Raw genomic sequence first — 27689 nt, forward strand, 5'->3', positions numbered from 1 at the left:
CCACACCCAAATATGAACATGCCTATTATAAATGTGGGTGCTGGGAAAATGAACACTGGGTGTTTCTAGGAATCCAGTGAACTTCCTATGACCTGAACCTGAGCCAGGACTCCACTTATTACCCAGCCCCCACGCCCTCACAGTCAACCATTTCTCAAAATGTTTTCCCCAGTTACTTGAGTATATGACCATAGGTACCTTTGGGGAAGATCTGGTACTGTATTTACAAGCTGAGATTTTGCAGGTCCCCCCTCCTGGGAATCTGGCCTCTCTTTCAGTCAATGGGCTCTGGATTTAAGAACTGGATAGTTACAGGAGGCAAGGGATCTTGACTTTTTATTGGAATGATCACCCTTCCTTTACCTCTTTTGATTGTATACACTGAACAGTACTTATGCTGGCTAACCATCTATTTTACCCTCAGAAAGGCTATGTTTCACTAACCATCTCTCTAGCTTTCTGCAGGTCGTTTCTTTATGGCTGCCACTCCAACCTCACTGCTGTTTATGATAAATGTACCCACCTCACTTATAACAGATAAACACTGCTACCTGGCCCCTCATTTTGGGATCCTATCATCGTCATTGCTATCAGGGAGCCCAGTTCTTTAACAGTATCTCCTATCATATCATCCCTATGGACAGTCACCACTGGGCTTCTCAGTGATGCTGATGCTTCTCTCAGGAGCTCATTCCTGTTGCTTTGGAAAATGGAGTATACTGTGGGCCTTTCCATAGAACATTATCAGCTGATGAGTTATCTGCTCTTACATAGTATGCACATTCTGGAATGCCCACTACTGTGTGCCTTTTAATCCCTTCTTTTGCTGTCTGCCACAGCAATACTGGAACTTTTATTTTACTTCCTTAGGCCATCACCTTCTTAAAATATCCAAAAGCCATTCTAGCAGCATATCAGCACTGTCTCCTGGTACCCCTGTCTTAAAAGAAGTGCTCACTTTGCAACCCCATATGCACTCTCTTGACACATCCTGGTATATGCTAGCTCCATCCTGCAGGTCCTTCAGAGCATGGACCACTTAGCAGATCAGCATTGCCTCAGTTAGATAATTTTTGACTTAATCCTAGTCAATGGTCTGGTGGCCATGAGGAACTGTGTGGGCAGATCCTGAGGGGGCATACCTTGGCTTAAAAGGCAGAAGTCACTGCATTGTCTTCAAGAGAAGAGGGAGAGGCACCAGTCTTAAAAAACACGAAATGGGCCATTTCTGCAGGCCTAAAAGATTCAGAAGTTTGAGTGCACTGACCCATACATTCCCATCTCAAGCCTCAGGCTGCTGCCCCTGCGCAGTCAGGACCCTCACTTGGCATAGCAGACTTCTTGGGATTTAGAATTCAACTTTCTCTAAGACAAAGTTACTCTTATGATTGCATCCTGGATCTGACCTTCAGTTTTCCCCACCCCTTTCTCCAGAATATGAGAATCTTTTTATATATTGCCAAGGAGCTCCCCTAGCTATTACTCTGCTTTAAGATGATTAATCTCCCTCATCCTTGTTTCTTCAATGCATTCATAGTCTCCAGAAACAGCCATCTAACCTTATAATTCCTGATTCCCTGGAATCTCTCAAATGCATCTCTTCCACTAGTCTCCCATCCGAGTTCACCAGTTCGGCACTGGTGAAAGTTTGTAGAATACATCACTACTTTCTAGGAGTGGTCAATATTCTATTTACCTGGAGTAAGAGAGTCCCTGTTATCAGCAGGCTGGCAGACACCTAAGCTCCAAAATCTCCTTTAGATTCTGCTTCCTAGGACCACCCCTGGCACTATGTGTCTTAAGTTGGTTTCTGGAGAAACACACACTGAGATGCAGATTTGCATTCAGATGGTGTATTGGGTGGGGTGTGCTTTCAGAAACACTTGTAACAGGAGGAGGGAAGCAGGGTTGCCCAGAGAAAGGACTTGCACTTAGATGTAATTGCAACATCGGATTCAGGTGATCTCACAAGAGGCTCTGAGGCTGGATGGTCCTACTGAGATGTTTCTAATAGAGGCAATGAGTCCCAGAATTATAGTCCTACACTGACCACTTATTGAATGGGGCCTGCTCTTGAGTGAAGGTGCACTATTAGGCAAAAGTGATTCTTTTGGCTGAGGGCAGTTCCCGGGGTAGGAGTCAGCTGTGAACTGACTGCAGCAGGGGTGTCAGCAGTACCATTCTTCAGCCACAGGGGAAATGAGTGCCTCACACCTCAAGAATGGGCCTCGGAAGCACAGCAGATTATCCACTGTAGCATCAAAGCCACAGGTGATATCCTGCAATAAAGAAAACCAGGTAATCTGTGCAAACTGTGCCCCAGACTGATGGCTGTAGCCTGAAAGAATTTTCCCATTCAAATCCGATTTGACATCCCTCTTAGTCAAACAGTCAGGCAGAGCTGCCTTGACTGACACCTTTTCATAGAAGAAAGCTGCCAACAACTGGCCAGAACAGGGTATATTTTCTTCTGTAGCAAGGTTTTTCCACCATAATTAGAGTCAGCATGGCATAAATCACAGCTGAACAATGGTTCTGAACACATCTTTATACGTTATGAGCAACTACCCGGTATATTTCAGGACTAGTTAACGTCCTTGCTTCCTCTGATCTGGGAGATTTAATGAATTCCAGGGGGTTCTGGTAGAGTTGTAAGCCTTTAGCAAGCCAAATGCTCCACATTAATTAAATGTAGATTGAGGAGAGTTCTGCCTGAAAATCAGAGTGAAACAGCGTAACATATGGCCTGCGTGTCAAATTTAAAAGGATATTTGTAGAAAGAAGTGTGCCTATCTGGAGGCAAATGGCCATAAAGCTTGTGAAAAGAAAATTCTGGAATAGTTTCAAGGTTAAAACTCAATGCTGCAAAGGTGATCCAGAGTATTAATGCTGAAATTTCTCTCTTCCTTTTCGATCACTTTTGCGAATCTACATAAGCTTCATATGTCGATTCTCTGAGTTTAAAATTTGAAATTTGGAATGAGTACCCCATAAGGAAAGGGGAAGAAGAGCCAAGTTTTCAACTCAAGGTTAAGTATGTGCTTATTTGCAATGCAAACTAACTGATAACAGAAGACAGGGAAGTGAAGAGAAAAAAGTATCTCACTTAGATTTAATGCAGACATTTTCACTCATGTAAAAGTGTACTTATCACACATCTCTGATTAAGGAACATGCAAACAAACAAACCAAACAAACACGTTCAAAGCTTTAAGTAAAAACTCTCAAGTACAAGTGGCTTCTTTCTCATCATTGCAAGCAGGGTTAACCCCCTTGTGTGATGTAAAACGGAAGGCCACTGTCTATCCACTCCTGAAGCTCCTTAACCCAGTGCTTCCTTACTCACTCTCAGAAGATGACATCAAGCTTATACAGCACTTTTAAGGGAAAAAAACCGAACCTGCTGACTGGAATTTCCTCAACTTCTTGCTGCTAAACCTCTTTCCCACCTGTTATGATAAAGGAGAGTTCCTTCAGCTGCACACCGCCAATCTTCCAGCCTGCGGTCCTATCCCACCCCCTACAAAATTCTCAGAAAGTTTCTGCTAGTGATTGTGCCTTTTCTTTCCTGTGCTTGTGTTTTTCTCCTCTTTCTCCACTGGAACATTTCAATCAGCAAGGTAGCATGTGTTACTTGCACTATGCTAGCTGCTTCTATACTTTCATCTTAAATAAGACTCTCCAGCTTAACTCACAGTTTGCATTCTCACCACCGAAAATGCTCGTTGATATTACCAATAATTTCAATGTTGCTAAATTGTCTTTTCTGAATTTGCAGTAGATTTTTTTCCCCTGTTCACTAATCCCTACCCAAGATGGCTGTTCTCTTGCTCTCCGTACATCCCCTACTTGACCAGTCCCTGCTTCATCTACCTCCTACTCACATAATTGACTTTCCCTCTTAATCACAGAGCCTGGCCCAGGCTAGTGATTGTTCTAATCTTTAGATCAGAACTATCTCTACTATGATAGTTTTTCAAAGGGACATGCCCCCCCCCACCCCGATTACCCTGGTAACCAATGAGCCAACCTGACACCAATTCCCTCTATAATTCGTTATCTCCCTCCCCCCACCCCACCCCTGTGAAGACTGCTGCCATGCCCTGCCCACCATCTGATGCATATGGTGGGGTGTCACTCCAGGACCTGGCTTCAGACTTGTAAGATCCCCAATATCCATTAAACCATTAACGCCTCTGTCACTGACTCCTGGCTCTTTTTTCGGTTTCCAGGATGGGCAAGTACAGGGCTTGCAGGCCTGCAGGATGCAGCCCAACATCTATTTCTTTGATTATCATGTCTCTCCAAGCTCTTGATCCCTTTCTTCTCTGGCCACTCCTCGTCTACTCAATCTTTAAGTGTTGGCATTCCCCAAGATTTGTCACTAGTCACTTTTCCTGTCTTACTTTTTATCATCTCCTTAAGTGAGTTTATTGTTTTAGATAGCTATTTCTGCATAATATATAATGAAATATTAGTGACATACATCTTGCCAATGAATCTGTAAATCAGTTGGATTCCAGATAATCTGGACTGGATTTGACTTGGTTTGTCTTCAAGGGGCAAGTTAGGTCCAGGTCTGCTCACATCTTTCGCACTCCTTGTACCAGCAGCTCACCAAGGCTGGTGAAAGGCTATCGCACAATAGGGCAAGCCCAACTGCCTAAGCACATGTGACTGGGTCACATTTGTTAACATGCCATTGGCCAAAGCAAGTCACATGGCAAGCCCTAAGTCTGGGAACAAGGAAGTAAATTCTTTTCATGGTGGTGGGGAGGGGAGGAAGTAGCTGAATAGTGATTTAATCTCCTATATTAATCATGTATTTATGACTAATGAATCTCAATATATATATCTTCAGCTCAGAATTTCCTCTTAACTTTTGACCTGTATATGGGGTTGTCTACTTGACATCTTCAACTGGTCTTTCACGTATACTTCAACATTAACATATTCAAAATTCATTATCTCCCTTGTCAAATTTTATCTTCCTTCACGATTCCCTAACTTAATAGCACCATCATTCACCAAGTTGTATGATCCAGGCAACCAGGAGTATCTTTAACACCTTCTTCTTAACTACGCCCAAGAAAACAGAATTAATCAACAACTGACATTTATTTTAAACCCAAAATATCTTTTTTTTTTTTTAAATCTCCAGGCCCACATACAACTTAAGGATACTATCGTCTCTTGCCTAGACTATAGCAATAGCTTCCTGACTATTCAACCCCACATCAAATTTGTTTCACCAAACTCAAATCCATTCTCAACAATGTACCCTGATATTTTTTCAAACAGGACTTATTTTCACTGATCTTGCCCACTGACCATACACACACACACACACACTTAAATACCTTCAATAACTTCAACAACCTTCTCTTGTCCCTCTTCCTTTGTTTTACTTTGTGCTCCAGCCATACTAATCTTTCTTCTATTTCTCAAAAAGTTCATGTTTCTTCTCCCTCAGGCCCATCATCCATATCATTTCATCTTTTAGAATGACTGTTCTTTGCTGTTTTTCCCAGCTATTTGTTCATCCTTCACACGTCATCTCAGAAGTCATTCTACTTACTGTATAATCGCAGCATTCTGCACTTCTTCAGACTCTTAAGAAAATTATGACTAAATTACCAATTGTGGTGTTTATTCCACCCCTACCCATCTGCACCCTTCTCCAAGAAATAGAATCTAAGCTTCATGTGAGCAAAGACCATGTCTTACTTGTTCGTTTCTGTAACCTTAACACCCAGTTCCTGGTACTTAATACATAATTAATAAATAAGTATTTGTTGATTTATTGACTAAGTAAATAAATCCTAGATTATCACTGAACATTAGTGTTAAAATGATTCTTAAGACGACCTTAAAATAATCTCCTTTAACCCTCAGGCTTATGCCTGAATTCTCTGTGAATTCTTCCTCTTCATAATTCCGAGATTAAAGAAAGTTTCCAGTATCCTTGAATCAGTTAGTTTTTGCACGTTTAGAGTCATGAAACACTTTTTTTAATGTTTTTTGTCCATACTATCTACAGAAAATTGAAACCCATACTTCCTTAGAATGTAAAAGTTAAAATCAGTGTTATAAGCATAAGTCCTTATGTCTGTGATATTCTTAGAGTAGCAGTGCTACATAAATTAAATGAAAAAGTAATATCACTAATAGAATCAGAAGACAAGCCACAGACTGGGAGAAAAATATTTGCAAAACACATAACTGATAAAGGACTGGTATTCACAATATACAAGGAACACTTAAAACTCAATAATGAAGAAATTCCCTGGTGGTCCAGTGGTTAGGACAGGGCGCTTTCACTTCGGTGGCTCAGGTTCAATCCCTGGTCAGGGAACTAAGAACTCGCAAGCCATGCCATGGGGCCAAAAAAAACAAGAAACAAAAAAAACTCAATAATAAGAAAATAACCCAATTAAAAAATGGGTAAAAGACCTGAGCAGACACCCCACCAAAGAAGATAAACAGATGGAAAATAAGCATATAAAAAGAGGCTCAACAGAATACGTGATCAGGGGATTCCTAATTAAAACAACAATGAGATACCACTACATACATATTAGAATGGCCAAAATTCAAAACACTGACAGTAGTAAATGTAGGCAAGTATGTGGAGCAACAAGAACTCCCATTTATTGTTGTTGGGAATGTAAACTGACACAGCCACTATGGAAGACAGTGACATTTTTTTAATGAAGCAAAACATATATTAACCATACACTCCAACAATCATGCTACTTAGTATTTGCCCGAATGAGTTGAAAACTTCCCGAATGACAAAAACCTGCACACAAATGTTTATAGCAGCTTTACTCAGAATTGCCAGAACGTGGAAGCCTTCCATCAACAAATCAATAAACAAACTGTGGTACATCCATAAAATGAAATATTATTCAGTGACAAAAACAAATGTGCTATCAAGCCACAGAAAGAAATGGATAAAACTTAAATGCGTGTATGTAAAAGAAGCCAATCTGAAAAAGCTGCGTCCTATATGATTCCAACTGTATGACATCTGGAAAAGGCAAAACTATGAAAACAGTCAAAAGATCAGTGGTTGCCAGGGGTTTTCTGGAAGGGGGAAAGGAAAGATTAGGTGAAACACAGATGATTTTCAGGGTGGTGAGTTTATTCTGTATAATACTGTAATGGTGAATATATACCATTACACATTTGCCCGAACCTGCAGAATGTACAACACTGAGTGAACCCTTATGTAAATTACGAACTTTAGTTAAAAATAATGTATCTGTGTTGGCTCATCAATTGTAATAAATATACCACATTAGATGTTAATAATGGAGAAAACTGTGCGAAGATGGCAGTTGAGAGGGTATATGGGAATTCTCTACTGTCAGCTCAATTTTTCTGTAAACCTAAAGCTGTTCTAAAAAATTTCCTATTAATTCTTAAAAGAAAAAGGATACAGGAAACACTCATATTGTAAATAATCTGTAGTTAACACAGGAAAAAAAAGATATTCTTTAGCTCCTAGCACCATGATTGTTGTGTTCCAAATGGACTTTATAATTCGTAGTGTATTGGGCATGAACAGTGGATGTGGGAAAACACAGTGTTTATTGAAGTTGGTTAAAAATAAAAGTAATACAATCTTCATTCTCTACTGTTGACAAATAAATTAAGGATAGGATGCTGACAATTTGGTCATTAATTTACTTTTCAGATGACTGTTTAGTTTCCTAGTAGCAGTCTTCACCCAATTTTTTCTTGCTCCCCCTGAATTCTTCCATAAGAGAGTGGACAGATGCTTAGCAGCTGTTGCTGCATGTCAGGAAGCAGCTTTATAACTCTATCTCTCAGTGAAATAAATACAAAGTGTAGGTTACAGAAGTTCCAGTTCTCACATCAGTGGTATGTACTGGGAATGCTATAATGGCTACCACCTGATACAAGCAGAGGAAAGCAAGTACAAAAAATGTTCCATGCACCTCATGCCTTTCTGAAAAATGATAGCTTTCCCCCAAGACATACGGAAACAACTGCTTTCCTGAATGTGTAATGTCTCAGGGCACAGACGAAGCCAGTAGGCTTGACAGATAACAGCAAGGAGAGAAATATATGAACATTTCTCTTTGGGTCATAATGTGTCTTACTAGAGTTACTGCCTCTATTAAAATGAGATACAATATATTAATTGTATGACTACAGGAGATAGAAACAAGGGCTGGAGCAAAGCTCCAAAACAGCATGGAAACTGTCACTTCCCCAGTTCAGCCTTCTCTAATTAAGCCCCAGTGGGGTCGCCTGTTCATTTCAGTAATGGGCACTTCTCAGGATAAATGATATTTAAACACACAGAAAAATTCCTGTGTCCAAATTGGTTATCAATTCAGATTCTTCCGATGGCAGTGACTGCAAATTGGTACACACTCCTCCAATGTCTGTTTACCAGCAAGCAATTGTGAGTTAATGAGCAATTGTGAGTTAATGCCTCTTCAGAGCAGACCATGGCTGTAGTTAAGACCCAAGTCATCAAAGGGCAAGAGAAACCCAAGCACCAACAATATGGAGCAATATAGACAATGCAGTTTGGCAGGAACTAATACCACAACCAGAATGGCAGCTCTCTGTTTGCCATTTTTGTAGTTTTCAATTCAGCTGATTTAGGGAGTTCTCTTTTCCTAGAAAACCTGCAGCCATGTCTAATATCTTTTCTGTGAGGACTCATAGAATGTTGAGAGAGAATATGCATGCGCACATCGTACTGGCTCCCGTGTGGCCGTACCTCTTTGCTCATCCACATCTACATTTGTCTCCTGTCCTTGCATTTCTCTACCTGCTTCCAGGGCGAATCTAGTCTTCTTCCTCAACACCAGTGCTCAAACACCTTTTAGTGCTCATTTCTCTTTTCCTTTCTATGACCTTATTAAATTTCCAAAGACATGAAACAAACAAAACTGTGTCTCAAATTGAAAACCACAAAAACTGGCAAAGCATGTCATAATGGATACTTACTTTGTCCCATTTTTTTCAAATCTTGAATTCTTAAAGGTAGAATTTATTTTTTCCAAATGAAAAGTCCATGAACATAGATACAGAGTTAAAACTAGCTAATTAGATGATAAAGAAAGGCCACCAGTTCCAGCAGAAAACAATCTATGAGGATTGATTCAATAACTGTGATGTACAACTGGGGCCATATCTGACTTGAGCCAGAGGTGAGCTGCTGATCTAGAAGAAAAACCCACACACCCCATTCACCTGGTCATTTTCACTCCCCAGAGCTTTGCGTACTTCCCTGCTGCATTATTAATAAAACAAGTGAGCCCTAGGAGGACATCTATTTTACTACGCTATTATTCCATAGGGTGGTGTCCTAGGTTAATAAAGCCTCATTAACAGTTGCTAGCAGAGCCCCTCAAGCTTTTCAAGAATTCATTTTACAATAATGGAAAGAACATCACAATTTCCCCCCATATCCAATTTCAAATGCCCTAAAGCAAAGAGTAAGAAGTTAGAAACACAAAAAGGTGTATGCTGTCTTTTGCAATGTCAAAAACAATCATTCTAGGGGTCACTGTTAGTTACTGAACAACCAGTATAGGCTTAAAAGTGCTGCCATTTTAAAAGTGCATATTATTTTTTTCTTTGTCCTGCACAGCACAGCACTATATCAGACAGCTTATGGGAAGAATCCACTGCTTTTGCCTTGGATTTTCTAAATTTCCCACAAAGGTAACAAGACATTTTTTCTTGAAGCCTCCTAACATACGCACAGTGGGGTTGTGTGCTATATAATATTGTTGCCATTTTTTTAATGCCGGTACCATATTTGTTAGGGTGAATAAAATGCATATTTGCATATGTTTGAAACTTTTATCAAGAGAGACTGATGATTATTAACACATGTTGTCTCAGTAATTAAGAGGTAACTAGGTCATTAAGAACTCATTAATCTTCAGTTTTTTTTATCCCACAGGATCATGTGAGAGGGTGGAACAGGCAAAAAATATGCTTTGCCTTTCCATTGGAAATGAAATAAAAGCCACTATGATAAAGAGTCTGAAATGTGTGGTACTGGCACAAAAACAGAAATATCGATCAATGGAACAGGATAGAAAGCCCAGAGATAAATCCACACACATGTGGTCACCTTATCTTTGATAAAAGAAGCAAGAATATACAATGGAGAAAAGACAGCCTCTTCAATAAGTGGTGCTGGGAAAACTGGACAGCTACATGTAAAAGAATGAAATTAGAATACTCCCTAACACCATACACAAAAATAAACTCAAGGGACTTTCCTGGTGGCACAGTGGTTAAGAATCTGCCTGCTAATTCAGGGGACATGTGTTGGATCCCTGGTCCAGGAAGATCTCACATGCTGCGGAGCAACTAAGCCTGTGAGTCACAACTACTGAGCCTGTGCTCTAGAGCTCGCGAGCCACAACTACTGAAGCCTGAGCACCTAGAGCCCATGCTCCACTACAAGAGAAGCCACCGCAATGAGAAGCCCGCACATCGCAATGCAGAGTAGCCCCTGCTTGCCGCAACTAGAGAAAGCCCGCATGCAGCAACGAAGACCCAATGCAGCCAAAAATAAATAAAAATTAAAAAAAAAAAGAATAAAACCTCAAAGTGGATTAAAGACCTAAATGTAAGGCCAGACACTATAAAACTCTTAGAGGAAAACAGAGGCAGAACACCCTATGACATAAATCACAGCAAGATCCTTTTAGACCCACCTCCTAGAGAAACGGAAATAAAAACAAAAATAAACAAATGGGACATAATGAAACTTAAAAGCTTTTGCACAGCAAAGGAAACCATAAACAAGATGAAAAGACACCCTCAGAATGGGAGAAAATATTTGCAAACGAAGCAACTGGCAAAGGATTAATCCCCAAAATACACTAGCAGCTCATGCAGCTCAATATCAAAAAAACAAACAACCCAATCCAAAAATGGGCAGAAAACCTAAGTGGACATTTCTCCAAAGAAGATATACAGGTTGCCAGCAAACACAGGAAAGGATGCTCAACATCACTAATCATTAGAGAAATGCACATCAAAACTACAATGAGATATCATCTCACACCAGTCAGAATGGCCATCATCAGAAAACCTACAAACAATAAATGCTGGAGAGGGTGTGGAGAAAAGGGAACCCTCTTGCACTGGTGGTGGGAATGTAAATTGATACAGCCACTATGGAGAACAGTATGGAGGTTCCTTAAAAAATTAAAAATAGAACTACCATATGACCCAGCAATCCCACTACTGGGCATATACCCTGAGAAAACCATAATTCAAAAAGAGTCATGTACCACAGTGTTCATTCTGTTGAACCTAGGGGCAGAACAGGAATAAAGACGCAGGCCTAGAGAATGCACTTGAGGACACAGGGAGGGGGAAGGGTAGGCTGGGACTAAGTGAGAGAGTAGCATGGACATATATACACTACCAAATGTAAAATAGATAGCTAGTGGGAAGCAGCCGTATAGCACAGGGAGATCAGCTCGGTGCTTTATGACCACCTAGCAGTGGGGTGGGATAGGGAGGGTGGGAGGGAGGGGATATGGGGATATATGTATACATATAGCTGATTCACTTTGTTATACAGCAGAAACTAACACAACGTTGCAAAGCAATTATATTCCAATAAAGATGTTAAAAAAAAAAGAGTCTGGAATGTGGATCTCTGTTTCGTTCAGTTTATATTTCAACTGCAGAACTACTTATTACTTTAGACTATGTACTTTCATTTTGTTTAAAAAGATATATCTTCTAACAGTGGTCCAGATATAAATGTTTTGTTAAATATGTTTTTTCCCAGACTTGGCAAAAAAGTTATAATTTTTATTGGTTTCATCCGTACTTGAGTAATAAAAACACTCTATTTTTTGTCAACTCCTTGTCATTCTTCGAATGCTCTTCACCCTTGCATGCTTTTTGCCTCCTTTCCCATTTTATGGAATTCCTTTCCTTCCAATCTCTCTCTCTATCTCTCTCTCTCTTTTTTTTTAAAATTCCTGACTACCTCCAACTTCTCACCCAAAATGTAAGGTCATTGTATTGCTTTAATGTATAAAATCTTATTTCCTGGAGCGTTGCACAACTAAGTCAGAGATTTCTTAGTGTCAAGAACAAAGACTTTCATTTTGTAAAATAGTCCTGAGTGATCCTCTTTCTTAAAGGAGAGTTTCAGCATTTTGCTGAAGGCTCAAAGCCATTTAAGCCAGACAGTGCAGTAGAAAGAAAAACTCCCGGTATTTTCCTGTAGAACGTTTTTTAATGAAATAATGATTTTGGAAGATGTGAGCCTGACAGCTCAAGAGACAGAGATATTCTGATTAGCCAAAGGGTGAGCATCACATGGGTCAGCGGCAGGACACCAGGCTTACTTCTCTGGCTTGAGGCAAATCGGCCCGAGTGAAAGTGCAGTCTGTCTCTTCACCCAGCTGCCGAGCCCAGGCTGCCCAGCCACGATTAGTACCAGCTGTGAGGGTGAGCTTTCTGATGGAGAGATGGCTCGAGTCAAAGCTGCACCGATTCCCCAGCCTGCTGCCACAAAGCACCATTCGCCTATAAAATCTCTGTGTTCCTACCGTCCTAATCAAGCCCCAATCAAAGATACACCCAGCAGCACATTACTTACTTCTTTGTCATCTCTTTTGCCCAGCATCAATAATGAAACCACAAATCAAGTCTGCCCAATGTGCTATTTTGATCAAGCCAAAAAAAAAATTCATTGTGCTTTTACTTCATAGTTCAAATTTGATTTCTGATGGAGACAATGTTCTCTAATAAACAGACATGATTTTACAAAGATTATTAAGAAATCAATGCCTAGTCGTTTCTTAGTTCACACATTAGACAGCAGTCTATGGAAAAAATTAATTTTTACAGAAAATTTATCAAAAGCTCCTGTATCTCCCATCTCCACCTGAACTTCCATGAAACGCCAATGAAAAGACACACAAGGACAGTCAAATACAAGGTCTTCGTTCTACTACAATGTGGATCACGCCACCTGCAAAATCATATACAGCAGCAGCCACTTTTCCGAAACAAGACCAAATTTGGTATCACCACTGTTTCCTTAGGGTGAGAAGTACTGGTATTAGCGTTAAATAACCAACGAGTACATCTCATTTGGAAGAAAATCTGAGGCTGTGTCAGGATGGCAAGCAGTAACTTCGGTGTACATGAAAGTGACTATAAACCACATAAATACATCCCAAGAAATCCACCACAAATGTATTCCTAAATTAATTCCTCCTTAGCTAGATCTTCCCAATATGTTTACACGTACCCCAACACCAGCCAACATGATGGGAAATGTGATGGAAGGAGATTCAGAATAGAATATCACAATTTTTCAAATTTTATGTGATTATGTGACCATGTAAAATTTCCAGGGCCCTTCTCAAGGCTATAGAAAGTCTGGTGTAAGAGAAGGCCCTAAAGATTAAGCTTCTTAATTTTACAGCAGATTTCCTTCCAGTTCCATGATATGCTGGGAAGTTCTATACTGAGGTCATTCAAGAAATTTCAACCCAAATGTGACATACCTGTTGACCTTTCAGTTGTACCAGAAATGCTTGTTATGCCCGGCTCTGTTCTAGTTATAAAATCTCTAACACTTATATTTTATAGTCTAGTGAAAAAGCATACAAATATGAATAAACAAATCATTTCAGATGGTGTGAAGTGCTGTGAAGAAAACAACAGCAAGAGCATGAGGCACGTTCTCAGTGGGGGGATTGCTTTCTCCAGGATGATGATCAGGAAAGATGTCTGTGAGTAGAAAAGTGTAGAGAAGGAGGTGTGGCATCACATTACCTAGAACTTTAGAGGCCATGTTCAGAAATAGGCACTTCATTTTAACTGCCTAGGAAATTGTATATTTTAAAGCAGGACGGTGATGCAAACTGATTGCTCTAACTTCAGCATGAAAAACATCAATATACCTCTATTTCTTATGTCTGGGTGTTTCCCCTTGATTTCTATTATAATCCTTCTAGATAACCTCCTTCAACCGAAAGAGCCCACTCAGCCCTTTGAGTCCAGCTGTCTCTAGTTTGGATTTTAGTCCTATTGCAAACCAGGCCCAGTTCTGACACTGCTGAGAAATTCCTGAGTGGCCAGAGAACCAGTAGATGAAGGAGGACATGGCAGGGTACAGTGCTGGCTGGCATCTGTTCCCCATCAAGAATTTTGGCAAACCCAAATTTGTTTGGAGGGAAAAAGCAGTAATTGCTGTTCAGACTTCCAGACAAATGTGACATACCCAGAGATCCTTACCTAACGCCAGAGGAGGGGTCAGTGGCTTCCATATATAAATTTTCCGTTAAAAAATCAAAATGTAACAAAATCTACAGAACAATACAACTACAATACACAACATTTTGTATTCTTCATTTCAAAAGATGTCTCAGAATCTTGCAACAGCACATGGTTATCATTATAAACATTAGTGTCAACTAAAAGAATGCTGCGTTCATGGAAATGCATAGGTGTAGAGTTCACAGTCTCAGTGATAACTGTAATGACAACCAACGAAACAACTCCTAGACATTTGTATAAATAAACTGAGCTTTTCCAAACTTACATTTCTGGGATTCATGGGAAATCAAAAATTCTGCCGGTAACTGCAAGGGAGAGAAAATGAAATGTTTTAATCTGCAAATTTCATATGGAAATAAAATAGATTCTGAAACCTTAAAATATCTAGATTTTGGGAGTGGTGGTGGTAGAGCATGATTTAGTCTTAACAAATTGCACCCTTAATAATACAACAGGAAAAATCACACTCAGTATATATTAATGAGATGTAAAATTTGTTCAGGGATAGAATATTCAGCTCCAGCCAACAAAAACCCAAAGCCAGATTAGAGCTGAAGGCCAAAAAGGCAAAATGCAGGCACCCTAAAGCCAGAGTGGAGAATTGGGCTGAACAATATGTATAAAGAATTGATGTTTTATACTCTCTGTACGGCAAGTTAATCCTATCAGGAGTAAGTATTGATTTACATTTCACATCTAACTTTCCTAGCTTCTGTCAAATTTAATGAATGTTGATGCAGATATTGATTTCTCTAGAAAAAGGAAATTAACAGGACAATGTCCAATTTTGACCTTTACTTAATGAGCCATGTATACATCAAAAGCCTTTTAGAACATGTTGCTGATCAGCCACAGAGCTGCAAAAGCAGTCTTATGTACCAAGAAAAAGAAAAAATTCAGACTTTTTAATGATCCCTCAAACTCATAATTACTGTAGAGACAGGGCTCAACAGAAATACAAAAGGGGGCAGCTCCCTTGCCACAATCTCGGCAATGAGAAATCTTCAGTGGCTTGCAGAACGTGGAAAATGGGATATGTCTACTTATAATTCAAATACCATCTTTTACAGGGCCCTGAGGGGAGTTTATTTAATGGCAATCCTGAATAAAACCTCTGGCTGTGTACCTTGATGTATAAAAATAAGTCCCAGTGCATGTTTGTTTAAATCAGTGCTACTGGAAAAGCTTGACTTCAGTTTTGATGTTCTTTTGGGCAAAAATTCAATTCCAGATCACTGAAAAGAAATCACATATATTCTGTTGATCTGCTGCCTTTAATTATTTCATTTCTTTTCTCTCCAGTGTGGGCTTTGTCTAGAGGATTGGGATGCATGGAAATAATCAAATAAATGTCTAGATCCTCTGAATAAATGTCCTTAACTAGGTATAGAAAGTAGAGTTTTGATCAAATGTTCCATTTAAGGTCATATCTTGTTAATGTGAACTTTAAGAAATGTCCATACAATGTAGTATATTGTAGCATTGTAGTTTTTTTGTATCAAACTGCTCAAAAGCAATAGCTATTACTAAATCTTGAATATAGTTTGCTAGGTAAATATGTGTGATAATAGTGCTTGTTGTAAAAAGATTCTGATAGCCCAAAGTGTAAGTTATTGGTATAGGGCTGTAAGGAGGTCTATACTTTTTGTTGAATTAATAAATTTTGAAGCTCTTTGCAACTGTCTGCTTGACAACTCTCTTTGTTTAAATTATGGATTTCTCAAACTCAGCAGGTTCAAGGAAGGGCAAATGGAGCTCAGAGACATGATGAAACTGGCCAAAGAGAAAAGAAATAGGAAGTAGAAAGGAGACCAGATCCAAGTGAACCAGTCACACATAATGCAGGGACACACCCAGCATCTTATGAAAGGAGGGCCCCTGTTACTTGCTTTGCGGAAGTGTTCAAATGAATTCCTTGACTACTGAACAACTCTAATTTCTTTAAAAGTTAGAAGAAAAATATTCAAATTGTATATGGTTTACAGATATATATTACCTGAAATAATACATACTTGTAAATTAAACTGTGCATAAACATGTCCTTTCTTTACATAAATCCATTTGGTCAGTGTATATATATATTATTCTGAATCCCAAGCTACAGTAGAAAGTGGCCTAGTGAGCCTTTTATAAATATTTCTGATTATACTGTAAACCTGATTATATTAAGGAAACTATTGAGAAAATGCCTGCTTTATTAGGTTCTCTCAAGTACTTTTTTTCCTAATATTTTAGCTGAAGCCCAATCATAACATTTTAAATCTGATTTTTGGACTATAATCCATTTAATACACGTAGATACAATGGAAAACAGAATGGAAGAGAAGGACATTTTTTGCAACTTCATGTAGCAAATAGATTTTTTAAATGTTATAAGAAATTTCTCTTAAATAAAAGATTTATAATCAAGACACTGACCTGATTTCAGGGCCAAATCCCATCTCTGCCCTCTCTCATATCCAACACTTACTTTAGCTGTGTAAAATAGTTGAGGTCAGTGATTCTTGACTAAGAAATTCCACTCTGTATCTTGAATCATATTCTCTTCAATTAGATTCTGTTACATTTCCTAAAACGGAGATTAGAACAATATTTCTGTGTGAGTGAGAGATATTAAACAAATTATCAAATGAAGTTGTGGAATGTTTCTCTTTAGTCATATTAAAAACAGGTTAGGAAGTCACAGGCGATGGTAGAATTGGTCTCTCCTGAATCAGGGAGTGGGCCACACGACTTCTTGAGATTCTTTCCAGTTCAGTGAGTCCATAATTTTATTTCTTAAAAGCAGTAGCGATGTGTAAAGACCCTTCTAGAGCTATGGGATTGGGAATGATTTTATTTTTATACTAATGATATATTGTAGTCACATGATGGTCTTCCCTCTAAGGATCTGGGAGAGCTTTCTTGACATTTTCTAATTAACTTTTTTTGCATTTCTCAGAAGCATGCATAAGGCATATGTTATTATCCACTTTGTAGGCACAGCAAAGTTGAGTGCCTAGGGATAAAAAAAAAAAAAAAGAGTGAATCTATACTTGTAAAACTTGAATACTCAAATTAACAAAAGACTTGCTGTATTTCTACTAAGGCAGAATTTACAGAGAAGGTAGCTGCTCATAATCCTATTTTTTTAACAGGAAAATAAAAAACTCACGTTTTTGAAGAGAGTATCTAGAATCGTATGCATGATACTGGCTCACTATATGTAGCACAAGGATTTGAGAGTGGTTCTGAAAGCAGCTTTCAGGAGAAAAAACCCAAATCAAAACCAATGGATGATCCAAGTTATATGTAGTAAGGATTCCACTTATTTCAACCAGTCATTTTGTTATAACTATAAAGCTATATTTTTTTAAGTTCTATCAAAATGTATTAAGGAGAAATGAAAGCATGGAAAAATGAATGACAACATAAGGCTGAATTCTGGTGAACAAGGTCTATTTTTACTTGGATGTGCCACACATTGTAACTCAAATGATGTATTGGGTTGGCCAAAAAGTTCATTTGGTTTTAAGTAAAAAACACAGTTTTCATTTTCACAAAGAACTTTATTGAACAATGTATTCACTAAATGAACTTTTTGGCCAACCTAATAACTCATCCTCACAAATAACCCTAATGGATGTAGAAACTGAAGTTCAAACAGTCAAATAATTCTTCAAAAATCATGAGCATTTATAGACAGAGACGGTTTTTGCCTAATTTTCTTTCTGTCTTCCAAATCAAACATAAAATTTTCAATTTTTTTTTTCAGTGGGGTAGCATGTAGTCATTAAGAAATATGTGTGTTTTCAGTTATATTCCATAAAATTTGAGGTAAAAATGCTACAAAAATATAAGACAAAAAGGAAATTCTCCCATTTTTCCATCTCATTTTCTCTACTTGTTTTATGTATTTTGTCTTAAAGAATGGAGCAAACTTCTGATTGAAGAAGTATATAATAAGCAACTAAGAATTATCTGGGCTTGAATCCAACAGAATCATAAATCTTCTATCCAAAATCATAAGGGCCTAGATTTTGTATTTTTGTTGTGGTGAAAGAGGGAAAGACACACACATGCACACAGAGCAACTGAGACAGAAAGGAGATAGACAGATAGATAGATAGATAATTGTTAGATAGATAGATAGATAAATAGATAGATAGATATGGACAGGGTGGGGGGCATAGCGGTAAGGAAGGAAAGTTCCACTACAAGTATGGTTTAATAGCTTCTATAAAACCAACCCTGCTAGAGATAACAATTATACATTCTGGAAAAAACAGAAATCAACTGCTTGAAGGTACCAGAGAGTGAACAAAAAGAGACAAAGAATGGGAGTGGAATATTTGAAAGAAGGGAATTATAGTCAGTAGAAATGTGTCCCCCCCAAAAAAATATATGTTCAAGTTCTAATCTCCATACCTATGAATGTGACCTTATTTAGAATTAGGGTCTTTGGAGATGCAGTCAAGTTAGAATGAGGTCATACAGCAATGACTGATTTCCTTGAAAGAGGGAAATTTGAACATGAAGACACACAAGGAGAATGGCATGTGATGATGGAGGCAGCAATTGGAGTGATGCACCTACAAGCCAAGGAACATCAAGGTTTGCTGGCAACCACCAGAAGCTAGGAAAAGGTAAGGAAGGATCCTCCCCTAGAACCTTCAGAGAAAGCAAGGCCCTACTCACACCTAGATTTCTGACTTCTGGCTTCCGAAGTAAGTTTATTTTTAAAGATACCATGTTTAAAGTAATTTCTGTGACAATACAAGGAAACTAAGACAGGCATGATACTGTCTGAATTTCTTATTTTACATCTTTCATCCTGAGAGTAGTCTCCAGTACTCAATGTTGGATAGCTCTAATTCCAGTAGAAAAACCTCAACATTGCTGGACTGACAAATCAGAATAGTGCTTGAGGCAACCACATCCCTTGAAAGTGAAGGCATTAATTCTAGAAAAGAAAAAGTCAGAGAAGGGGAGCCTCAAATTATATATATATACATATATATACACACACACACACACATATATATACATATATATACACTCTAAGTCTCTGACTGACCCTTGTATGATTCAAATACATGCATTGTGCAAGCAACAAGCAGCCCTGGCAACAACTGCAAGGAAAACAGAACAAAATTTTCAGTTTGAGTTAAGCCAAGTTAACAGTCTGCAAAAACAAACACAGAACTCTTTAGAGGAACATATAATAGGCCCAGAGTTTCAATGACATGTCATTCATAATGTACAGCATACAATCCAAAATGACTCAACATAAGAAGAAATAGGAAAACATAAGCCATTCTGTACAGAAAAGACAATGAATAGAGACCAACTCTATTCGTAGATGTTGGAATAGCACATAAGTAGCTATTATTAGTATGCTTAAGACTACAGTATAAAAGAAAATCTGCTCATATTGACAGAGAATCTCAGCAGAGATATAGAAAGTATAAAGAAAGAATCTAATGGAAATTACAGAACTGAGATATATAATATTTAAAATTAAAATGTCAACAAATTAACAGCAAAATGGAGATTACATAGGAAAGATTTCCATTTGAAGTCAGTACAATAGAAATGAAGAACATAAAGGGGGGGAAAAAAAGACCAAAAATGAGCAGCACTTAAGTGACTTATGAGATGATTCAAAAGAAAAGAAGAGAGAAATAATGGAGTAAAAAAAGGTTAGAAGAAATAATGGCTGAAAATTTACAAAATTCAATGAAAGACATAAAATTACAGATTCAAAAAGCTTAGCAAACACCAAGCAGAATCAACACAAGGAAAATCTCATTTAAACACATCCTAGTCAAACTGCTGTATTTATTTTCATATAAATTTAAAATAAATATTTCAATTTCTATAAAAATATCTGCCTGGATTTTGATTGTGTACTTTGAATTTTTAGAGATAATTGAGAAGAAATTAAATTATAACAATTTTGAGACTCAACACATGAACATAGTACACAATTTCATTTATTTAGATTTTCTTTAATTTCTCTCAGCAATATTTTGGAGTTTTCAGTTTATAGGTCTTTCATGTGTTTTGTTAAATTTAGTCTTAAATACTGTATATTTTGATATATTTCAAAGTTTTTATTTGCACTTCAATTTCCAGGGCATTGGACATTGCAGGCATATTGAAATGTGATTGATATTTGTGTGAACTGGTGTCCTGTCACCTTGCTAAAATCACATATTACCTCCAGAAAGCTTTTTGTAGATATTTTATGATTTTTCTAATTAGAGAATAATATTGCTGCAAATAAAATGTTTTCCAAATTGGGTGCCTAATTTTTTCTTGCTTTACAGAACTAGATAGGACTTCCAATACAATGTTGAATACAAGTGGTGAGTGAGATATCTTTGCTTTGTTCCTGATATTAGGGTGAAAGCATTCTGTCTTTCACCATTATATATGATGTTAGCTCTAGGTTTTCATACGTGCACTCTATCAGGTTGAGGAAGTTCACTTCTATTGTTTGTCTGCTGAGCGTTATTACTTTTTTATCACAAATGTATATTGAATTTTGTCAAATATTTTTGCTGTCTCTACTGATATAAGTATTTTTTTTCTTTTTTAGTCTCTGAATGTGATGAATTAAATTGATTAATTTTCACATGTTGAACTAACTTTGCATTTCTAGGATAAATCCTATTTGGACATAAAGAGTTATCACTTTTATATATGGCTGATTATGATTTGATAATTTTTAAATAATTTTTAAAATCTTTAAAAAGATGGGAAATAGGTCTGTAGTTTTCTTTTCTAGTAATATCTTGGTCTCATTTTGTTTTCTGGGTAATTCTAAACTCATAAAATGAGTTGGAAAATTTGCCATTATCTTTTATATACAGGAAAACTTAGTATAGAATTATAATTTTTTATTTTAAAATATTAGGTAGAATTCAACAGTGAAATTTTTTAGGCCTGAAATTTTCTTTTTCAAAAGGTTTTAAATTACTAATTCAGTTTACTTAATTGATATAGAGCTATTTCTTTTTTTTTTTAATTTATGTTATGTATTTCTTCTTGAGTAAACTCTTTTGGTTTGTGTCTTTCAATTAATTCATCTTTTCATCTTAATTGTGGAATTTATTGGCAAAAGATTGCTTACAATACTCCAGTTTCACCCTTTTAATATTTGTGTTTTCTATAATTATTCCTTTCATTCCTCATATTGGTTATGTTTCTCCCTTTTTTTTCCTTCATTAATTCAGGTAAAGTTTTCCAATTGTATTGATGTTTACTCAGAACAAATTTGGCTCGCTTTGATTTTTCTCTATTGTCTTTCTGTACCATTCCACTGTGTTTTGTTTGTTGATTGCTTTTACCTTTATTACCTTCCTTCTGCTTAATTTGAATTTAAGCAATTTGCAAATTTCTAAAGGTATTACCTTAATTAACGAATTTCTGGACCAGTAAATGTCACCTTATATGACAAAGACTTTATTATTACCTTCCTTCTGCTTAATTTGAATTTAAGCAATTTGCCAATTTCTAAAGGTATTACCTTAATTAACAAATTCCTGGACCAGTAAATGTCACCTTATATGGCAAAGACTTTGCAGATGTAATTAAGAATCTTTAGAGAGAGGGAGATTATCCTGGATTATCTGTATGAGTCCTAACGCAATCACAATTGTCCTTATGAGAGAGAGACAGAGGGAAATTTTACAGACAGAAGAGGAGAATGTAATATGACCTGTAGGCAGTGATTAGAGTGATGCAGCCACAAATCTATGAATGCTGGAAGTCACCATAAGCTGAAAAAGGCAAGAAGCAGATTCTCCCCTAGAGCCTCTGGAGGGACTACACTGATGCTGACATTGATTCTTGGTTCAGTGATATGATACTGATTTCAGACTTTCGGTCTCCAAAACTGTGAGAAAATTAATTGCTATTGTTTTAAGCCACCAAGTTTGCAGTAATTTGCCGTAGCAGCCACAGGGAGCTAATACACATGGTATATCTTCTTTCATTTTACTTGTAATCTATCTAAGTCTCTTTTTTAAAAAAACCTGGGTTTCCACTAGGTAGCATAGAGTAAGGTCTTTATCATTCATCTATTCTTGCTTTTTAATTGTGCTGTTTACAACATTTATATTTATTGTAATTACAAATATAGTTGGGTTAAATCTACCACATGCTGTGTTCTATTTGTTCCATTTATTCTGTATACTAGTTTTGCTCTTCCATGCCATAGAATAATTTTATGATCTAGTTTTTCTTCTTCTTGCTTGTAAACTATATCCTTTTGTTTCATTCCCTTCAGTAGTTGCTCTAAACATGTGCAATCTATCATTTTAGTTTTTTACAGTTTACTTTCAGATAATGTTATTTTACATTATTTCACATAAGATGTCAGAACCATTACTGACTTCCATTCTTTGTGAGATTATTGTCACATTTCATTTCTATATAGCTTATAAAATTCCACTGTTATTAATTTTACATTGGATTATTATTAATAGTCTGTTTTAAAAGATTAAAAAAATTTCTTTATATTTACTTGCATTTTTTAATATTTCTAGTGTACTTTAATTTATTGTGTACACCCAAATTTTCATTTGGATATCATTTTTCTTCTACTGAACAACTTTCCTTAACATTTTTTGCAGGTTAAGCCTACCGGCAGTAACTCTTCTCAGCTTGTGTTTTCCAAAACTATTTTCTTTTATTCTAATTTATGGAACATATTTTAAGTGGACATAGATTTTTTCATTTTTTTCTTTTAGTAATTTCATTATATTGTTCTATTTTCTTCTGGATTAGGAAGACTTGTGGTTCTTATCTTTTAAATTGTGTCTGTAATATCTCTTTTTTTCCTTGGCCACTTTCATGATTTTCTCCTTACCTTTTGTTTTCTTCTTCCCCATTCTCTTTATTGTCTTTTGCAACTTCAAGTCTCTAAATTTGTCCACTATTCTACAGCTCTTTGAAGCTCTGCTCTATTTTTTTTCCTGACATTCCTCTGTGTGTGTGAGTGTGTGTGTTATAGTTGTTAAAATTCCTATAACCATTTTCAAGTTGACTGATTTGTTTTGCTGTGCTGTGTTCAGTCTAGTTGTAAGCTAATTGAGGAAATTATTCATCTCTAATATTGTTTTTCATTTCTAGCATTTCCATTTGACTCCTTTGTATAATTGTAATCTCTCTGCTGAAATTCCTCACCTGTTATGCATATCATTTAACTTTTCTACTATATTATATAACATATTATTATGTTTTAAATCAGTGTTCCAACAACTCGGTCATTTCTAAATATGTTCCTGTTGATTGTTTTTGCATTTTGAAAATGAGGGGGTTTGCTTGCCTTTTTTGTTTTGTGTTTCTCCTAAGTTTTTACTGGATGCTAGACTTGATGTGTGGAACAAGCACAGCAGCAGAGACTGAGAAAAATAGTGTTTATTCTTGAAAATAAGCATGCCTCTTCTTTTGTCAAGTCATTAGTGTACTTGATTGAGTCATTCTAGTCTGTAGTTGGGAATATGTACAGTTTTATTGTTGCCCTAGTTACTTTTAGTCTTCCACAGACTTTAATTCCTCTAGTGGTAGGCTACTGCTACTTTTGCTTACCATGAGGCCTGGAGTGTTAAAGAATTTTCTTTGTATTCCTTCTCCATCCTCAGATTTCAGCAAGGTCTTGTCTCCACACTCTTGCCCTTTCCTCGGGATATATTTCTGTTGATTTTTACTTGGTGTAGGGCTGTGGTAGGAGTAGGGTATTTCTCCATTCTTCTGTTCTACCTTCAGCCTTCAGCATGCCATATACACCTGAACATCAAAAGGAGAGCTTTCTCAGCATTTCTGTTCCTTCCCTACTGGCAAACAACCTCTTCCTCAAATGCAGGGTCTAGAGAGTGGACATTCTACCCACATCCCATGTCAGTCAAACTCTGCTCTGTACTGGTGGGAATCTTTAATGAGAGTGATTTTCCTGCCCTCTCCTAGCAACAGAAGATCTCTGCCTTGTACCAGTGCAGGATCCTGGGTACCAGCTGTTTTCCTGTTACTCCAGAGTAGCAGATGTTTTTGCATCACATCAGCACACTGTAGAGATTGATTTCCTACATTTCCCTCAATGATAGCATACCTTACCTATGCCTAAAACCAAGGTAGAAACTGGGAAGGTAAGAGGATATCTTTCCCATCCTCCGACAGCAGTTAGTTTTTTTTCTCATGTCCAAGCAGGGTCCAGGGATGGGTAGCAGCAGCTGATCATCATCCTGTAATCATGTAAGCATAGAAAGCTTCTCCAGGTAGTACTTTTACATCCTTAAACCTAGACAGGACCTGCACATTTGTACTATAAAAGATGTTCCTCTCAAGTCTCCTGACTGTATCCCAATTATCTTACATGATCACTCAGTGGAAGCCTGTGGTTAACGGCTGGCACTGGGTGCAGACTCCCCTTTTGAGTGGTGTTTCTGGTGATTTTAAAGTAACATTTTAACCTATACTCAGTCTTTAATAATTAATTGACATTTTATTTGTAGTTTCCTTGCCCACTTTTATTCCAGTTCCCCCAACTCCCCATGCTTGCCAAAGGTAAGATAGTCATGTGACCCATCTCTCCTGGGAGGGTCTTAACACCTTTCAGAATTTAGTCTAGGGCTTCCCTGGTGGCGCAGTGGTTGAGAGTCCACCTGCCGATGCAGGGGACATGGGTTCGTGCCCCGGTCTGGGAAGATCCCAAATGCCGCGGAGCGGCTGGGCCCGTGAGCCACGGCCGCTGGGCCTGCGCATCTGGAGCCTGTGCTCCGCAACGGGAGAGGCCACAACAGTGACAGGCCCGTGTACCGCAAACAAAAAAAAAAAAGAAAAAAAGAATTTAGTCTACCTGGTTGTCTTGTGGTTTGAGCTCTATGATGAGCTAAACAATATGAATGTTCAAGATTAGATAGGTTTTTCTTGTCATTAAGGTAAGAGTGATGCTCTCATGGGGCTTTCTACACCCTTAGTGTAAGTGGGAATCTGTGTAAATATTAAACATACACATTTAGGCTTATATTTTTTTTCTGTTTGCATCGAAAGTAATCCATAACTGTATCAGCAAGAATGGGCTGTATCCCCAAAATATCAATATAAAGACTATTGTCTTTAAACAACAGTAACAATGCATGTCCATTTTAGGAAGGCAACAGATATGCTCAAATTTATTTTCACACTGGGTTTCAGGCTGTCAGAGCAGTCTCTATCTGGAATTTTTAAAATTTATTGTGACAGAGAAACTTGATTTGAATATGAATAGTAAGGTGAACATAATTTTCATGACTAGAGAATGGACTCAATCATTTTTTCATAAATCCTGTTATAATCTTCATAAATCTCCAAGTTCTTCTGAAACTGTAGCTAAAAATTTTAGTCAAGGTTCTGGTACTTAGAAGGGATTAAACTAGATTAACATCACTTCTTACAGAATTTGGTCTAAAATCAAGACTCATTTATGTCTGGGTGTGTGTTACAAACCTAACTATATTATTGAGTTTACTAAGGGGAGTACAGACTCTAGTTCTAATTAGACGATGTTTTAACTGGATACTTAGTTGGGTGTATATTAGGTTCGGTTCTTTTCTCTGAGGATAAAGTTGATTAGGGAAATCATAAGAATCAAGAAGATTCTCAGGATGTAAAATAGCCCTTTGGGGGAAAAAAATTAAACTTCATTATTTTACTTAGAAAAGAAAAAACTGAGGAAAAATTTAGTGAAAGTCACTTTAGGATCAGAAGGGTCTTTACTCATCTATTCTCCCATTTCCAGTGAGGAGACTTTACTTTGTGAAAAGATAAAATGGGCTCCTAAGAAAAGATCAGAAATTTAGGTTAGAAGTGAAAAAACTCTGTCAGTAAGAGGTTTTAATCCTTGCAGTGAATTTCCCATTTCTGGACTTTTTAATACTAAGATATTATCTCATCTGATTCTTTTAAGTATTGTCTGGAAGGGTGGATTCTAGCTTTATAAGATCCTCTTTTATTCAAATATTTTATTTTCTTATTGGAAATAATGCACAGCTTGGTGTTTAATAATGCTTTAAGAATTTTTAAAAATTTTAAACATTCATGTTCTAATTTGATCATTACAAACTTTAGACAATGGGTTTAAAAGATACTTCTTCTCCCCTTTTGCAGATAAGGAAACATAAAACAGAGTTTATACAGCCAGTAAGTAACATATATGGGAGCAGAATATGCTCTCTTTGAGAACAACGACCGTAACTCAGTCCCTTACTGTAGTACATTTACAGTCTAATGTTAAATCTTGGAGGAAAGATGAGAAGATGGCGAAAGAGTAAGACGCAGAGATCACCTTCCTCCCCACAGGTACACCAGAAATACATCTACACGTGGAACAACTCCTACAGAACACCTAGTGAACACTGGCAAAAGACCTCAGACCTCCCAAAAGGCAAGAAACTCCCCACGTACCTGGGTAGGGCAAAAGAAAAAAGAATAAACAGAGACAAAAGAATAGGGATGGGACCTGCACCAGTGGGAAGGAGCTGTGAAGGAGGAAAGATTTCTACACACTAGGAAGCCCCTTCGCGGGCGGAGACTGCGGGTGGCGGAGGGGGAAAACTTCGGAGCCGCGGAGGAGAGCACAGCAACAGGGGTGCGGAGGGCAAAGCGGAGAGATTCCCGCACAGAGGATCAGGGCCGACCGGCACTCACCAGCCCGAGAGGCTTGTCTGCTCACATGCTGGGGCGGGCGGGGCCGGGAGCTGAGGCTCGGCTTCGGTCGGAGCGCCAGTAAAGGACAGGGGTTGGCGGCGTGAAAAAAAGCCTGCAGGGGATTAGTGCGCCACAGCTAGCCGGGAGGGAGTCCGGGGAAAAGTCTGCACCTGCCGAAGAGGCAAGAGACTTTTTCTTCCCTCTTTGTTTCCTGGTGCGCGAGGAGAGGGGATTCAGAGCGCTGCTTAAAGGAGCTCCAGAGACGGGCGCGAGGCGCGGGTAAAAGCGCGGACCCCAGAGATGGACATGAAACGCTAAGGCTGCTGCTGCCGCCACCAAGAAGCCTGTGTGTGAGCACAGGTCACTATCCACACCCCGCTTCCAGGTAGGCTGTGCAGCCCGCCACTGCCAAGGTCCCAGGATCCAGGAACAACTTCCCCGGGAGAATGCACGGCGCAGCGCGCCTGAGGCTGGTGCAACGTCATGGCGGCCTCTGCCGCCGCAGGCCCGCCCCGCACTCCATGCCCCGCCCTCCCCCCGGCCGGCGTGAGCCAGAGCCCCCGAATCAGAGGCTCCTTTAACCCCTTCCTGTCTGTGCGAAGAACAGACCCTCTATGGCGACCTACACGCAGAGGCGGGGCCAAATCCAAAGCTGAGCCCCGGCAGCTGTGTGAACAAAGAAGAGAAAG

General features: G+C 38.2%; 1 long non-coding RNA gene across 2 annotated transcripts in view; it reads right to left on the reverse strand.

The window, feature by feature from the left end:
- Window positions 1-14603: 14603 nt before the first annotated feature.
- LOC141279637 (uncharacterized) overlaps window positions 14604-27689 on the reverse strand; it is a 30663-nt gene continuing 17577 nt past the window's right edge. The window contains exons 1-3 of one of the 2 annotated variants that reach the window (XR_012334220.1): window positions 23908-24072; window positions 16799-16897; window positions 14604-14633 (exon numbers count right to left, since the gene is read on the reverse strand). This is a non-coding gene — a long non-coding RNA (uncharacterized lncRNA). Of the gene's footprint in view, window positions 14634-16798; window positions 16898-23907; window positions 24073-27689 lie in introns of those variants that run through there. The other variant, XR_012334219.1, reaches the window with a different exon arrangement.

Source organism: Tursiops truncatus, chromosome 10 (assembly GCF_011762595.2).
Source record: "Tursiops truncatus isolate mTurTru1 chromosome 10, mTurTru1.mat.Y, whole genome shotgun sequence".
Taxonomy (NCBI): domain Eukaryota; kingdom Metazoa; phylum Chordata; class Mammalia; order Artiodactyla; family Delphinidae; genus Tursiops; species Tursiops truncatus.